The sequence below is a fragment of the Rana temporaria genome, chromosome 1, assembly GCF_905171775.1.
Source record: "Rana temporaria chromosome 1, aRanTem1.1, whole genome shotgun sequence".
In the NCBI taxonomy this organism is placed as follows: domain Eukaryota; kingdom Metazoa; phylum Chordata; class Amphibia; order Anura; family Ranidae; genus Rana; species Rana temporaria.
The window spans coordinates 113031134-113048221 of record NC_053489.1 but is presented as its reverse complement, the minus strand read 5'-3'; the positions used below and the strand labels follow the sequence as shown (position 1 = coordinate 113048221).

General features: G+C 40.5%; 1 protein-coding gene across 1 annotated transcript in view; it reads left to right on the top strand.

Annotated features, from left to right (window-relative positions):
- Positions 1-17088, top strand: part of EDIL3 (EGF like repeats and discoidin domains 3) — an 862525-nt gene that overhangs the window by 469881 nt on the left and 375556 nt on the right. The gene's annotated exons all lie outside the window — the stretch shown is intronic.

Sequence of the window (17088 nt, the reverse complement as noted above, 5' to 3'; positions counted from 1 at the left end):
TATAACTCAGATATCAGTTTTGTGGATATAAAATAATAACAATATTAATGAAAACTGGATAAACGTGATTCACGAAATGCACCGAAGATGATACTATTTGATGATTTGCTTTGCTATCTTTATGGATTTGTTTTGTCTGTGAAATGTAAAAAGTAACGATCTGTTCATATTTATGTTAACAACTACAAATCAAAGTGTGTTTTTTAGGATTTCTATTTTCTTTAGTTGCCAAGGGATTACTTTTAAAACTGCTTACAAGGAGCCTACACAAGCACCCTGATTTCGGGCTCATGCCACCCACTTATATACTGTATGCATGATATACTGTCACAGGTTGCAGTAAATAGCAGAATGTAAATAAATAAGTAAGTAAAGGATTAGGTCAATCAAAGTTCACTAGACAATATGTTTCACTATGCTATAGCAGCACATAATGGAGTTCTATGCAGCTAAATTTAGAGTAAAACCTGGTAATCCACAAAATCAGTAATACTTACTGGCCTTGGAAAACAGTACCAGCAATGATACTCAATATTGCGCTAACTTCTCTGTAAATAGTAGGATATATCCACTTTGTGCTTAGTCTCTGCTAGCACTCTCACCAGTCCCAGCGATACATAGACATGTGCATTTGTTTCCGTTCGAATGCATTTTAGAATTTCTGGTATTTTCGTTATTGTTTTAACAAACGAAAACGAAGGCAAAGAATCCGAAATCTGAAAGATCCAATATAAAAAAAGCTTTATTTTCATTTTCGTTGCTACAACAGTTTGATATAGATAGGAGATTCAACATGACGCTGACAATAGCAATCCGTATCTATCGAACCTGTGGTCAAATGTGCCTAACCTTAACTCTATTATTCCAAGATTATTCTACATAGAGAGAAAAGATTTGAAATCATAGAGACAGTGTTGGGGTAGACCATTCGACATGAACGACGAAGATTCGACGAAACAGAGTAAAACATACAAACGTTGAATCTGTCATTGAAGGCTTATGGTGTCTGTCGAAAGTTCTAAGAAGATTTGACAAGCAGCTAAACTGTACGACCCCGCAATCGTACATTTCCAGTCAAATGCTCGGCCCATAGGCTATAAATTTTTTTTAATGTTGGTTGACTAGTAATAATAATTTGTATATATATAATTATTACTACAGTAGTGTCATACAACATTACAATTCTTCTATAGCTTGTAGGTGGAACATTCGGCTGGAAATGTACAATTGCGGCATCGTACAGTTTAGCTGCTCCGTCGAATATTCTTAGAACATTCGACAGACACCATAAGCCTTCAATTGACAGATTCGACCTTAATTCAGATTTTTGGACAAATGCATTTTTTAACAAAACAAAATAAATAAAAACAAATTTCTGGAGTAACTAAATAAATGTATTTTTCGTACGAAAACAAAATTCCAAAACATTATTTCAGTGTGCACATGTCTAGCGATACAGTAACAGGGGTCTCACTGTTCGAATGTCAGCTGACTTATGGATCTTCCTGGTGAATCTCCTGTCCTCAGCACTCAGACACAGGCTTGTGGTAGGTTAATGTGCACACCAGGGAGGCAATGTGCACACCTCAGTCTCCTTGCAACAAAGAGAAAGTTGCTAAGTATTCAGCCTCAGAAAATATAGAGTATAACTCTCTCTCTTCCCTTATACCTGGCGTGCATTGAGAATTGTAGTCCAATGGTCCATAGACTGCCATAGTATAGATTCATTTAAGGACTTCATCTCCCATGATTCCATGCTGCCAAGCATTAAGTTTCTTGAGCTCCTTCTGCTTGCCAGCTCCCCCTAGTGGATGGAGATGAGGCATGGTGCACCCTTTCAGCTGAAGTCTCCACAGAGATCACTGGAGCACAGTGTCCTAAATCACTCTGTCTCTATCCAAGCACATAGATACATATAAAATAGTAAAGAATGGATAGAACAATCACATTCATTTATTTTTAGAATCAAATTTATTATCACAGCTTATTTACATCCTAATCCTATAGAAGGTAAAAAATAATAAGCACTAAAGAACAGCCCACATATTAGAAACTGGGCAGCCTTGCTCCATATACAGTATTTCTCTACAATAATGTTCTCACACTCTTCCTATTGAGGCATTCTATCAATTTATTGATATCTTGCTATGGGGCATTTAAACAGGCTCGCTCCCAGGCCACTCTCCTGCAATTCCATTCACACACAGAGCATGGATCGGCAGCCGCCCCCACTCTCTACTCATTGACTACTGAGTGTGCTTGACAGCAGCAGGAGCTAATGGCTCCAAATGCTGTGTGAGCCAATGAGGAGAGAGAGACCCAGGAGCGCTGCTGCGCTTTTGCACATTGCTTGATCAAGATGGGTCTCAGGTTAGAATGCATAGAATGCATTAAGGTAAAAAAAACTTGAGCCTTTAGAACCACTTTAAAGAGGAAGTAAACCCTGATGGGTGTTACTTCCTCGTTATTTCCCCTGTGCAGGAAGCGTCCATTCTTCACCCCTCTTCCTTCCGGGGCAGCGAACTCCGGCTCTGTGTCTGACCGGAGTCACGTGATTTCATTCCCGCACATGTGCGCGGGAGCCGCCAGTCACGGCATGACCTCCTTTAGAAACATCATGATCGCTGTTTCTAAGGTATGCCTGCGCCATTGACATTGGCACACATCTCTACTGTAAATATCTCCCAACCCGTGGAGGTTTGGGAGATATTTCCAGTACCTACGGGTAAGCCTTAATCTAGGCTTACCTGTAAGAAAAAGTGGTTGTACAGGGTGTACAACCACTTTAAGTGTTATATTTTCAGCTCCAGCATCCAGTGTCAAATCTGTGCACTCATTTTTGAGAAGTGTCAATATTCTCAAGTATTCTGCTGGTAATTACTACAGCATATATTTTGCAAACACTGTAGCAACAATCAAAGCAGTATACATAGTCTTACCTGTATTTATCTATAGTGAGTACTATAGACATTATTCTATTTTGTGCCCCAATATTCTTTCCCAATATTACTCCTTACTCCTATTATATACAGCACAGCATACAGTATATCATTTGCATAATGTATTTATTTAGGATCACTGGATCTTATTGTCGTTTTTTATAAGTATTAGTACTTTATTTAAATAGTTAATTTCTTCTCACTTTTTGGATGCATATATAGTATTTTTTTATTGCACACACTGGTATATGCCAGCAGTGCCGCACTCTTTATTTATATACAGTCATGGCCAAAATTGTTGGCATTTTTTTCCAGAAAATCAAGTATTTCTCACAGAAAAGTATTGCAGTAACACATGTGTTGCTATATACATGTTTATTCCCTTTGTGTATTGGAACAAAACAAAAAAAGGGAGGAAAAAAAGCAAATTGGACATAATGTCACACAAAACTCCAAAAATGGGCTGGTCAAAATTCTTGGCACCCATAACTTAACCTCCTTAGCGGTGTTCCCGAGCGTGACTCGGGGTATTTTTTTTTCCTGCTATTATCGGTAACCCCGAGTCACGCTCGGGGTAGCTGTGCAGAGCCTGCAGCGGCGTTCCTTACCTTCTCCTGGTGATCTAGCGATGATCTCCTATTGCTGTGATCGCCAGCGAGATCACAGCCGCGCCGTCCATCGGTCATCTGACTTCCTGGTTCCGTTCCCTGCAGCAGCAATGGTGCACGGGAGCAGAACTGGGAGGGAAATTCAAACGTAAACACAAACACATAAGAAGGAGGTGATACAATGTAATCTGAGAGGATTACACTGTATCACCTTAGTATCTGACACAGTGACTTTACAGTGCCCCTTGCCTGTCATTAGCGCTTTTGGATCAGTTGAGCGACAGCGACACGGAGGTGCTCGCAGAACAGAGCGATAGTGAGTCGTAGGGAGATTTGTCATCTGACACTGACACTGATCCAGAAAGTGATAACGGCGATGATCCTGCACCTGACCTCAGCGATGTGCACACTTGGTGCCCTATAGACAGCTATACGGACCAGGTAGCGCCCCCGAGATTCCGATTCACTGGATCACCTGGGATGAAGGTAGATGTTGAGAGTGACAACCCTCTGGCATACCTGCAATTATTCCTCACCGAGGAGGTAATTGAAAAAATTGTCACAGAGACCAATCGCTACCAAGAACAGCAATCCACTACGCTGCATGCCAGGTTTTCCAGAACCAGAAAATGGGAACCGGTGACTAAAGAGGACATCTGGCAGTTTCTCGGACTCATCATTCTTCAGGGGGTGGTGGGGAAACCACTCCAGAAATGGTACTGGACCACAAATAGGTTACTGGCCACTCCGTTTTTTGGCACCGTGATGTCTGAATACCTTTCTTGGCTCATCATGAAGTATTTACACTTCACTAACAATGAAGAGTTTGATGAGGCCACGCATCCTGCACCCAAAATAAAAAAAATCTGGGAGATATGCCAAATGATTGTGACCAATTTCCAGCAGGCCTACGTGCCAGAAAGGGACGTCAGTGTGGATGAAAGTCTGATGGCCTACAAGGGACGCCTAAGCTGGATACAGTTTATTGCATCCAAAAGAGCGAGGTTTGGCATCAAATTCTACATGCTCTGCGAGTCATCCACCGGATACATCTGGAATTCAGTCATTTACACCGGTAAAGGCACGAAGTTCAACCCCAGGTACAGCTGCTTTGGGATGGCCACATCATCTGTCCTTACACTGCTAGAGACATTGCTGAACCAAGGATATTGTGTGCCAACGGACAATTTTTACATGTCTCTGGAACTGTCCAAGGCCCTCGATTTTGGAACACTTTACCAACCTCCATTCGGTTGGAGGAGAACCACTTGGCCTTTAGGAGAAAGATCAAAACCCATCTCTTCTGAGCTCAAAGGAGAAGTGGTCAATCAAGCGGCCCAGAGGCGATTCAGTTTGCATGTGCAGCGCTATATAGGTTTTTCACTCACTCACTCACTCACTGTATGAGGTTTTGCTCCGAAACAAAACTGATGCGTATAGTACCGTTAGGCCTAACCAACGTGACATGCCATCTATGTTTGGCAAGAAAAAACTAAAAACCGGAGAAATGGTTGCCTTTCAGAAGGGTAAGATGATGGCATTGCAATGGCGAGACAAGAAGGATGCGTGTCTCATGAGTACCGTGCACAATACCTCCGCTGCCGATCAGGCAATGACATTTTACCCGGCGATGCGGAAACAGCAAAATAAATATTACAAGAAGATTTTCAGGCATCTTCTGGAACAATGCCTTTGGAATTCTTATATCCTTTATAGAGCAAAGAGTGACATACCTCTTGTTCATTCTGACTTAATCTGGAAGGTGGCTGAGCAGATTTTTGTCAACCACCAGACGCCATCAGTAGCTGCTAACAGACCCGGACGCCTGACAGGCCGTCATTTTATGGATTACATACCGCCAACCGCAAGAAAGGCAGCACCTACCAGGATGTGCATGGTTTACTGTAGAAAGAGAGATGGCAATGGAAAAAAAAGTCCGAAAAGAAACAAGGATTCTATTGTCCTGATTGCGACGTCGGACTTTGTCCAGTTCCATGCTTCAAAATGTTTCACACTCAGGATGTTTATTGAATTTCTTTGTGTTTCTTTCTGTTTGACAAATTTCATTATTTTTTATTACATTATTGAATACAATTATATTATTTATTAGATTATCATTCATGAGTTTGTGTTTCAAATCTATCACATCTGGGATGTCTACTAGAGTCTTGTTTGGTCAGGTTTAAGTAAGTAATTACTAAGAATAGCAGGCCTATAATACATATCACCAAATTTTCATGCAAAAAATTGTACCGCTTTTGGTACAAAATTCCAGACATAATCATACCGCCAGGGAGGTTAAAGGACCATCACATGCTTTTATTGGTTTCATTGGTTGAGTCCATTACAGATTGCAAGCATAATTTGTTCCAGAAACATGCTTGTAATCCAAAGCACTTGTAAATCAAAGCAAATAATGGAAACTCAAATGATTTGTTCCACAGCCGTTTATTCATAAGTGCTTCAGTTTATAGTCCATATAAAAAGATTATAGCAATGTGATAAGTTGTGTAACCATAAAATGTCCATCCAAAAATGGAAGCCAATGGAAGCAAAATCCAACAGGAGCTACAGAGTATAAAAGAGAAGAGAGGCACCTCTAAGTGTAGCAATATGCTGCTAAATGCTGTACCTTCATTAAATGTAACCATATCGCTACACTAAGGGCCCTTTCACACTGGTGCGTTTTTGCCGCATTTTGCGGTAAAAAATAGCGCTATTAAAACGCTCATAAAACACTCCCCATGCCCCTCGCCATTGAAATGAATTAAAAAACACTGTAAAAACGTGTTAAAATCGCGGTAAAAACAGAGCGTTAAAATCGCGGTAAAACACCACGATTTTACCGCGTTTTTAACGCGTTTTTAATTAATTTCAATGGAGAGGGGCATGGGGGCATTTTAATAGCGCTATTTTTACCGCAAAAACGCGACAAAAAAGCGGGAAAAACGCACCAGTGTGAAAGGGCCCTTAGAGGCGCCTCTTTTCTCTTTTATACTCTGTTGTGACATGACGTTACTTGTATATCAAGACATCGCTTGTATATCAAGTCAATTATTTATAAAAAAATGTTGCTTTTCTTGGAAAATGCTCTCAAACCAAGTTACTCTCAAACCAAGTTTTTACTGTATTGCAGACTGCTACCTTTTCAGATGCCATCCCCCACTCATAAAATGTGAGTGGTGGATGGAGTTTCTTTGCACATTTTTAAGGATATAAGTAAAGTTATGATTATAAAGGTTACTGTATGGGACATTTGTTAAATTAATGCTGTGTTTCCTGTTTTATTTAATAAACACTATCTGTATCAGATGGTTGTACTGGCTTTCAGATTCTCACTTGTAGAACCCCCTTGATATATTAGTTGACTGAACATAATCCTTTCTTCCTAATGTCAAAGGACAGAAAAAACAGGTCATGGGCATGGCAATCAAATATATTTATATTTTAGTCAATACACCCTGATACTGCTATCTGGAAAATGATACATTCATTGGACGATTCATCCATGTCTAAATGTGACCAGTAAAATGTGCATAATATATTACTCTATAAAACACAATAGCCAAATGGTAAATATTGAAATAAGCACTGTCTTTAAAGCACAGAGTGCCTCAGGAAATATGATTAGACTCACTGCCTTGCAACCCGTTTTTTTATTTATTAATTTTTTGTTGTTGTTGTTGTTGTTTTTATATTGTGTTCCTATGTGTAAAATCTGTTATTTGTTGTACAAGGCAGTTGATTATAGCAGTGTTCATCATGTTCTATGGCTGCTATATAAGCTTGAAGCCCCCATTCGGCGAGGGACGTTCAAGTCAAACCGGGACTTTTGAGTTAAAATCTTAAAATAACATATTTAAAGGAGTGGAAACTGTGTTTGTTTCAACATACTCCCCTGCAACATTTATACACGTACCCCAGTGTTTAACTAATGCCTGGAAAGCTTTGGCATAGAAGATTTGTCAGTACGCCTGAACCATCCTAGGACAGCGTGCTTTGCTTCATTATCAGTGCTGAAATGCTGACCTCAAAGAAATTCTTTTAGGGGTCCAAACAGGTGGAAATCACTCTGAGTGAGGTCCGGGCTGTAAGGGGGATGTGGCAATACCTCCCAGCTGAGTTGCTGTAATGTGCACTTTGTGCGGTGAGCGTTATGAGCTTGTGCATTGTCCTGGAGAAACAGGATGCCCTTAGTGATCAAACCATGCCATATGTTCCACAGAAGCACATTACTCAGAACTTGACAGTAATATTCTCTTTTATTTTTCCTCTCTGTACCCCTTCTTTTTTCCCCTTCTTTCATGGGTGGTTATGAATATGGTTGTATATGTTTGTACTCATTATACCTGTTTGACTATAATTATTAGGTACTAGGTCAGATGATGGAAAATTTGGAGTCTTGAAGAAGAAGCTGTGACCGCAAAAAGAGTAGTCAAGCTCTACAAGTAGCCTGACTGTTACATTTCTTGATTTTATATATGGGACGTTAATAATGCCCATTTAATGTAAAATTTATTTTTAACATTTTTTTTAATAAAGTTATGTTCTTTTAAAATGATTTGTATATTTGATGGAGTCAGATATACCAAGAGGCCGTCATTTAATGCCCTTTTTTTGACTACTTACTGGCTTGACAACCTCTTAATATAAAGTTGGTTTAGCCTTTTCAAAAAAATACCCCCTTTTGCATATCATTCCACTCATCAGCTATGACAGTAATATTCACTGTTGATAGTGGGACCACGGGGTAGAAAATCCACATGAATAACGCAATGTTTGTCTCAGAAAAGACTTGCCATCACTTTACCTGTGGAAGCAATTGTTCCAATTTTTTTGGTAGTGGTGAGTCCGCATGCTTACACTGCTTTGATGCTCATTTTGATTCCGCTTTCGTCACATGCGATGATACGATTCCGAAAATCCTGGCCTTCCCTGCCAAAATGCTCCGTCAACGCAGTGCAGACTTTAACTCTTCTATACCCAGCGTGCACTAACTGCTCAAAAATGCAAATGTTCGTGAATTATTGTGTTTACTGTTCCCACAGAAAGATTTGTCTCTTGTGCAATTTCATGACAAATGTCTTACTGTGGCTGAGCGTCTCAGCACCGTACTGTGATTGAATTCTTCTGTAGATATCCACAGGGTTTTATACCTTCACTCACAAGAAGATTCACCACCACATGCTGTTCTATGCAGGAACTAACACTGTTGTCTGCCATCTTGATTAACGGTTACTGGACTGACCTGCAACATGTGCGCGGCATATCAGTAATAGATTTGTAGATATTTTCGCCAGCACACCAAGGATCATCAATTTCGTCCAAGCGTTTTTTTTTTATTCAAATGATGATCACATCAAAAAACAGTGTAGTGCAACGTTTCGGATCCATGCAGGACAGCTTCGTCAGGCATGTGAGTGTATGACTGATGAAGGGGTCCTGCATGGCTCATGGCTCTAAAACGTTGCACTACACCGTTTTGTGATTTTATCTGAAACCATGCACTACACCATTTTGTGATGTGATCCAAAACATTGCACTACACCGTTTTGTGATGTGATCCAAAACATTGCACTACACCGTTTTGTGATGTGATCATTTTTAGAATAAAAAAACTATTTGGATGAAATTGATGATCCTTGGTGTGCTGGCGAATATCTACAAATCATATAGGTTCCAGTATTCAGTTGGCAGTCGTTACAGCACCCATTATTTTTAGAAGCTTATTCCAGGAACATGTGTGATGGGAATATGGACTATGGCCTACGAGTAATAGCACACAGCCTCTTACTACTGTGTGTAGTACCGCCAAAGCTAGCATCCCTTTTTATACCTGTAAAATTAAAAGTCCCGGTTTGACTTGAATGCCCCTCATAATAACAATTATTCTAATGATACGGGTAGTCCTGGGTCCAACTTTTTAAACTTGCTGGACTGTGGCCACATCTATAGTTGCATTGTTTTAGGGCATTACATTTTATAGGTGTTCTGGTAAACTGGAGTCGGTGTGTTATCAGAATTTATGCAGCCACAGAACCTGTGTAGTCTTTATGAGTAAAGATCTAATTTATTGCAGAGTTTGTATAATATAGTTGATGATAAACAGCTGTCTAAATGGCTAAACATAGCAGCCAGGATCTGAGCTATCCAAGGTGCTGATAGCACAAATACAACGCATGCCAAAAGGGAGTTGTCTGCTTAGGTTTATTAATAGATATTGTATAGATATTGTAGAAAGCATGAAGAAGTGTTAAAAACATGTGGCATTTTATTAGACTGCAACTGTAAGCTTAAATGTAATTGGCATTTGAGCTATTGCTAATAAGAAAAATAATATAGAGTGTGCTTAATTGTCTTGAAAGAGTAGTAAATCTTAGATGTAGGACAAGTATGTAGTGAAAGAGCGATCACACACAGTCCAGGGTGAATAGAATAAATATGTACTGTTATTCATATGAGCAGCAAGGGACAGGTTTGTAATACAGCATATTCCATCAATTACATTCTTTATTGATGACACCACTGCATTATTCCAGCTATCTCCCATTTCCACAGTGCTCCAAATATATTGGGACATCATTCTCCTTTACATATGGGCTTATAATTCATCTGCTGGGTTGCTGGAAACAAAAGTAGTAATTTTTCTTTGTCATTTGAATTATTCTTTTTTAAATAGATGTAGCGCTACCCCCGAAGGAGCCGCTGGTAATTGATTGTGCCTGGTCTCACTCCCCTTGACACAGCTGTGGTGCAGTGATGGTGTAAAGCTCATTAATAAAAGACAGGCACATAGACACAGATTATATTCACTTTACCTGTGTTGTCACCCGGGCATGCACTGTTACACCTGCTTGGAGAATTAATAAGCCTCACAACAGATTATGTTAAAGCAAAAAGTAACTTTACTAGAACAGGTTTTATTGTTAACATGGAATCACAATTGGTATACAACAATGAGACAAGAGGTTGTAAATGGCAATCGCCTGAGAGCCACCTGTATTGCTTCAGCAGGGGTGTCTCCAAGTGGGACTAATGCTCAGGCAACAACCTCAGCACTGAGCAGTGGGCACCTTCCCACTTCCAGCACACCATGTAGACACTGTGAAACCCACTATGCGGCACTCAGTATTTGGCAAGAATGATATATCACAGTATAATGAACTCAATATTCCCCCCTTACAGTCTCTAGTAAGTGGTGACAACACTGCAAGGCCTTGCGAAAAGAATAAAGTATAGTCTCTGGTCTTCTTTCTTCTGCTATCTATCGTGAGGCAAAGATTGTAATCCAAAAGGTTTTCTGATCAATAAACAATGTAGAACAACATGGAACTGTAGTTTAAATTGTGAAAAGTATCTGTGCACTCCTTCCCAGAAGCGCACCTTCAGCAGTAGTCACCAAACTATCAATTCAGGCTTGAGGCCTATGCACATGTGGCTCTATTGAACTGAACTGTTTCGTGGGACTACCGGTCCCAGCAATACTGTGCACTCAGTCTAGGTGTGTGAAAAGCAGTACAAAGTTCTGGGCTTCAGCCCTCTCACCACACGATCTCCAGGCAGATGGATGCCTCCACTCCAGAGGATCTCAGTCTGTTGCTGCGACCACACTGTCAAGCTGTTCTGCTTCACAGATGACAGGAGTTCTTGGTTACCTCCTCAAGAGTCGCTGGTTTGATCAGCAAAATGTAGGCCAGAGCTCTGTGGAACACACACACACACAGAGCTCTGCTGCAGGCCATCTTCCAAGAGACCTAAGATGGCCGCTACAGCTCTTTTTATCTCCTTCCCAGCATGCACTTCAGCCCCAAGTGTTCATGGGTAAGTGATTTGCATAATTCACTGTGCTCTTGAAAAACAAAAATGAATGAAGTCCATTTCACATTTTAACCACTAGATGGTGCCAAATACCAATTTATAGAATTTATAGCATTAGTCATGAAATATCATTACACAACATTAACACAAGATTAAAAGGCTAAAATGCCCCCGCTACATAAAGAATGGGGACATGTGACCCATAAGTAAATTACGTAAAAAAAAAGTGTCAACTTTAAAGGCTTTCTCCACTTAAATCAATTACATTTCTGCTAGCTTTAGCAGGATGCATACTGCAGCTAAGCTCTACCTTAAACACTAAAGCCCCGTACACACGATCGGAATTTCCGATGGAAAAAGTCAGATAGACTTTTTCCATCGGAAATTCAGTCCGTGTGTATGCCCCATTGGAGTAATTCCATCAAAAATTCCGATGAATTCCATCGGAGTTTACATACAGAACATGTTCTATTTTACTCCGATGGAATTCCGTCGGAATTCCAATGTGAATTTGGTCCGATCGTGAGTACAGGACATAAGAAACATTCTTCATAGTCTTCTTCACTTGCTGCCCACCTGTTTTATGTTCTGAAGATGAGTCCAAAAATGAAGTGACTAGCCTCAAGTAAAATAAAGAGATGAAACAAATCCACCTACATAAGTTGTACCTGTTTATTTATTACCCTCTCTCCTCTACATCTATTCAAAGTGCAAAATTTACACAGTTTTTCTGAGCTCCCAGGGGTGAGGGGGGGATCTGATGTCACACACTGCACAGCTAAGAAGGGAGGGCTGAGTGTAATCTAAAACCTGAGTGGAGGGTTTTTGCACAGTCTCCTAGGGAATCATGCACAGCTAAGGCTGTCAATCACAGGCAGGGGCTGCCCTCCCTGTCATCCATGATTGCTTGGAGTGGGGATAATTTGTGAGCTGTGACTCATGAAGATAGCAGAGGAAGGCAGAAATTACATTAAGTGCTTTATAGTGAGGCAAGTGCAAACTACAGGATATCCTTTCTCCATTACAGAGGTTTACAACCATTTCAAAGGAGAAGTACAGCTTGTTTGGCTGTACTTCTCTTGTAGATCACAGAAGTGCAGTTTGTTCTGAACTCCTGTGACCTGTTTTCAGTAGAGAGCGGGTTGAAGCCTGCTGTTGGCTGACATCACAGAGCCAGTCCAGGCTCGGGTAATATCATGACAATGGAGTCAGGATCTGCCCACATGCCTGGACTTGCACCCGGCCCAGCCTCTCAGCAAGCCGTTGAGAGCCTGAGTTGGCCACACCCACCCTCTCCACAGCCCAAGACTTCAGTGAGCATGGGGGGGGGGGTCAGATCAGAGAGCTGCTGACTTGACAGTCAGCGGTTCTCTACTGGGGGAGATGTGGGAACTGAGGGATCGGCGGTGTTCGATCACTTGGTTCTCAGTGTTAGAGGCGCCGGTGGACAGATGCATCATCAGACCGATGCTGCATCCCCGTAAGTAAGTATGAATCTTAAAAAAATATATATATCTATATATAATTCTCTTTTAAGCCAATTGTAAGGCTTAATAATGGCTAAAATCTATATATGTGAGTGTCAGACCTGCTTTGCATTCATCATTTTTTTCAGATAGCTTTATGATTTAGGCACGACTGCTGTACAGTACAGACAGGTTCTCCCTCTCTACAGAACCCCAGGCAGACTGTAACAGGACAATGCAGAACACTGATAAGGTCTTAACTTTACTCTCTCCTCATGTCTGGAAGATTCCAGGGTTAGACTGGCAGCTCTGTGCAGGCTTACAATGTTATCTCTCCTACTTTCTGTGAGTGGGGTTATTTATCTATCTATCTACTGTAGATGCCGCCGATTTTGTGTCAATCTCGCCTCTGCTAGCGGCGAGAGTGACCACCCGTGATCCCCGTCGCAGGAGCCAGCGCCGAGCTATGTTGCTCCTCCCGTTCGCCGCCCCCAATAGATTCCTATGGATGCGCGGCATCTCGTGGGGGTAGCGAGCGCGAGAAGCACAGCCTCCAGCTGTGATATCCAGCGTGATCCCATTGCGCTGGATATACAAAATCGGAGGCACCTACTCTATCTATCTATCTATCTATCTATCTATCTATCTATCTATCTATCTACAGTGGGGATTGAAAGTTTGGGCACCCCAGGTAAAGATTTGTATTAATGTGCATAACAAAGCCAAGGAAAGATGGAAACATCTCCAAAAGGCATCAAATCACAGATTAGACATTCTTCTAATTTGTAAAAAAAGTTAGATTTTTGTTTCCATCATTTACACTTTCAAAATTACAGAAAACAAAAAAATGGCGTCTGCAAAAGTTTGGGCACCCTGCAGAATATATAGCATGCACTGCCCACTTTGCAAAGCTGAGACCTGCCAGTGTCATGGATTGTTCTCAATCATGGTCTGGGAAGACCAGGTGATGTCAATCTCAAAGGTTTTAAATGCCCAGACTCATCTGACCTTGCCCCAACAATCAGCACCATAGGTCCTTCTAAGTAGTTGTCTAGAAAACTGAAACTGAAAATAGTTGATGCTCACAAAGCTGGAGAAGGCTATAAGAAGATAGCAAAGCGTTTTCAGATGTCAATATCCTCTGTTCGGAATGTAATTAAAAAATGGCAGTCATCAGGAACAGTGGAAGTTAAAGCAAGATCTGGAAGACCAAGAAAAATATCAGACAGAACAGCTCGCAGGATTGTGAGAAAAGCAATTCAAAACCCACGTTTGACTGCACGATCCCTCTAGAAAGATCTGGCAGACACTGGAGTTGTGGTTCACTATTCCACTATAAAGAGATACTTGTACAAATATGGTCTTCATGGAAGAGTCATAAGAAGAAAACCTCTTCTACGTCCTCACCACAAAAATCAGCGTTTGAACTTTGCAAATGAACATATAGACAAGCCTGATGCATTTTGGAAACAAGTTCTGTGGAGCGATGAGGTTGTATTGCAGCCAGTGGCACAGGAAACATTTCACAAGTAGAAGGAAAAATGGATTCAATAAAATTTGCCATCTGTGAAAAAGCTGAAGTTAAAGAGAGGATGGCTTCTACAAATGGATAATGATCCTAAACACACCTCAAAATCCACGGCGGATTACATCAAGAGGCGTAAACTGAAGGTTTTGCCATGGCCTTCACAATCTCTTGACCTCAACATAATTGAAAATCTATGGATAGACCTTAAAAGAGCAGTGCGTCAGACAGCCCAGAAATCTCAAAAAACTGGAAGACTTTTGTAAGGAAGAATGGGCAAAGATACCTCAAACAAGAATTGAAAGACTCTTGGCTGGCTACAAAAAGTGTTTACAAGCTGTGATACTTGCTAAAGGGGGCAGTACAAGATATTAACTCTGCAGGGTGCCCAAACTTTTGCAGACACCATTTTTTTGTTTTCTGTCATTTTGAAAGTGTAAATGATGGAAATAAAATCTAACTTTTTTTGACATATTATAAGAATATCTAATCTGTAATTTGATGCCTTTTGGAGATTTTTCCATCTTTCCTTGGCTTCGTTATGCACATTAATACAAATTTTTACCTGGGGTGCCCAAACTTTTGATCCCCACTATATCTAATGTTTTATTTTGTACGGAAAAATATGACTGCAGTTCTTAAACACAATCCATACCAATTCTGTAAAATAAAGCCACTCTTTATCCAAGCTGTATTTGTGTTTGTTACATGTGCATGACCAGAGTACTGTGGCACAAAGGGTCAACAGTTTCACTGAATAAACCATATAATGATAATTTCAAAATAGCTTGTTTTGTTTCAGAAAAATTTAGTTAAAGAACATTTTTTTCCCGAATAACTGAGTTAAGCAATTTGTGAAAAGCACTTTTGATAGAAATAGCCAATTACTTTAATCAGGTTCACTGGAGATGATAGGTAGTGTTGCCCTCCAGGTATATTTTTGCAGAATAGAACTGCATAGCATTTACCTTTAAAAAAAAATAAAAAATCTTTGAATTTCCTGGATCTTTACATTCTGAGTAATTATACAGAGAATGCTGCACAAATACATTGCAGGGAAATAAATATATATCTGTGAGTTTCCATCATGTGTCCCCCACCACTTATAAAAGCAGGCAGGTTTACAAACCGACTCTGTAATTAAGTGACAATCACTCTTCAGTTTTTTAAATCACTAGACCTGTAGAAAACTTTATCATGAAACATAATCTGCATACACCGCACACAGCATTTTCTACCATTTTTCCGTCTTTGTCAGCTGTTTCTATTGAGCTTATTTTTAAACTGCAAACCAATATGGAACACAATGGCTATAATTATAAATACAATGTCAAGTAGGTGAATTCAATATCTTGACTGTTCATTTAAAGATTTCTCGTTGCAAAGAATATAATGCTATAATGGGGAGATAAGATTGACTAGTAAATACGTTATAAATATAATAGGAATTATAAATCAAAACTAAGGGAAAAGCATAAAGGAGTTGTATCTAGCTACCAATCAGACTCTAGCTGCCATTTTTGAAGAACATAGTAGAAGATTATTATTATTATTATACAGGATTTATACAGCGTCAACAGTTTGCACAGCGCTTAACAAAATGAAGGCAGACATTACAGTTACATTACAATTTGGTACAAGAGGAATCAGAGGACCCCCCTCATTAGAGCTTACAATCTAAAAGATTACAATTAGTCAAATAAATATGTGGGATTTTCATTCAGAAAAAAAATTCCTTGCTTATCTGACACCTAACTTAGTGTGTATTGCTGCTTTCCTATTTACTCTATATGGGCAACTCAGTGGCATATCTAGCATGTCTGGAATCTGTTGTGTTTTTTTTTTACACTACCCTCATATATCACAATTATTTTCAATAATAACCATGAAATTAAACATCATGCATGCTGGGGTGGGAGCAGAACTTAAAGTGGATGTAACCCCCCCCCCAAAAAAAAAGTTTAATTAAGACCTTGTACAGTATAGGATGTCATGTCATCTGTGCCCAGTCTTGCCACAATGAGTTAATCCAGCTCTAAGCAATCCACTTCTTTTTTCAGTGAGATAAAAACAGACAGACACAGAAATAGGAGACAGGTGATTTACATATCTCATGCACGAGCCCGAGAGAGGCATTCTGTGTACTTCAGATCCCCTCCTCCTTTATTTGAAAAAAGGAAGGGGCCAGTAAATTACTAGCCCATTTCCTTGCTTTCCATCCTGAAAAATCCCCCCTGCAGCAGCCAGTGGGAGAAGAGAGGAGGGAAACCAGAAGCACTGCGGGGTGAAGGGGGAAACAAGGGGGTAAGCCCAGGAGGTAGGGAGAATCGGTACCACACATAGTGATTAGGGGTTGCCCAGGCACACCTGGCAAATCCTCCCTATGGGTGCCATGCTCCTTTCTCAAGCTCAAGCTTGAGAACGGAGGGCAGCAACACACTCATTGCGCAATTTCCAGTCCAGGACTGTCCTCTGTGGTGTTGCATTCCACGGTGCACTCCATAGCTTGGTGCCTGATCTACACACAGCCTTCTACGGCTTCCGGAACCCCTGCTGTCTCCAGTCTTTCCACCGCCCCCCCTGTTCAGTGGACAGCGTGCTAATATTGCGGTTGGCATGCAGGCCAACGTGCGCCCTCACAGACATCTTTCCATCTTTTTATGCCTGTAAGCATTGCACGACATTTGCGTGGATACTCTTCTTGCTTTTATTGTTGCATTAAAGATATTATA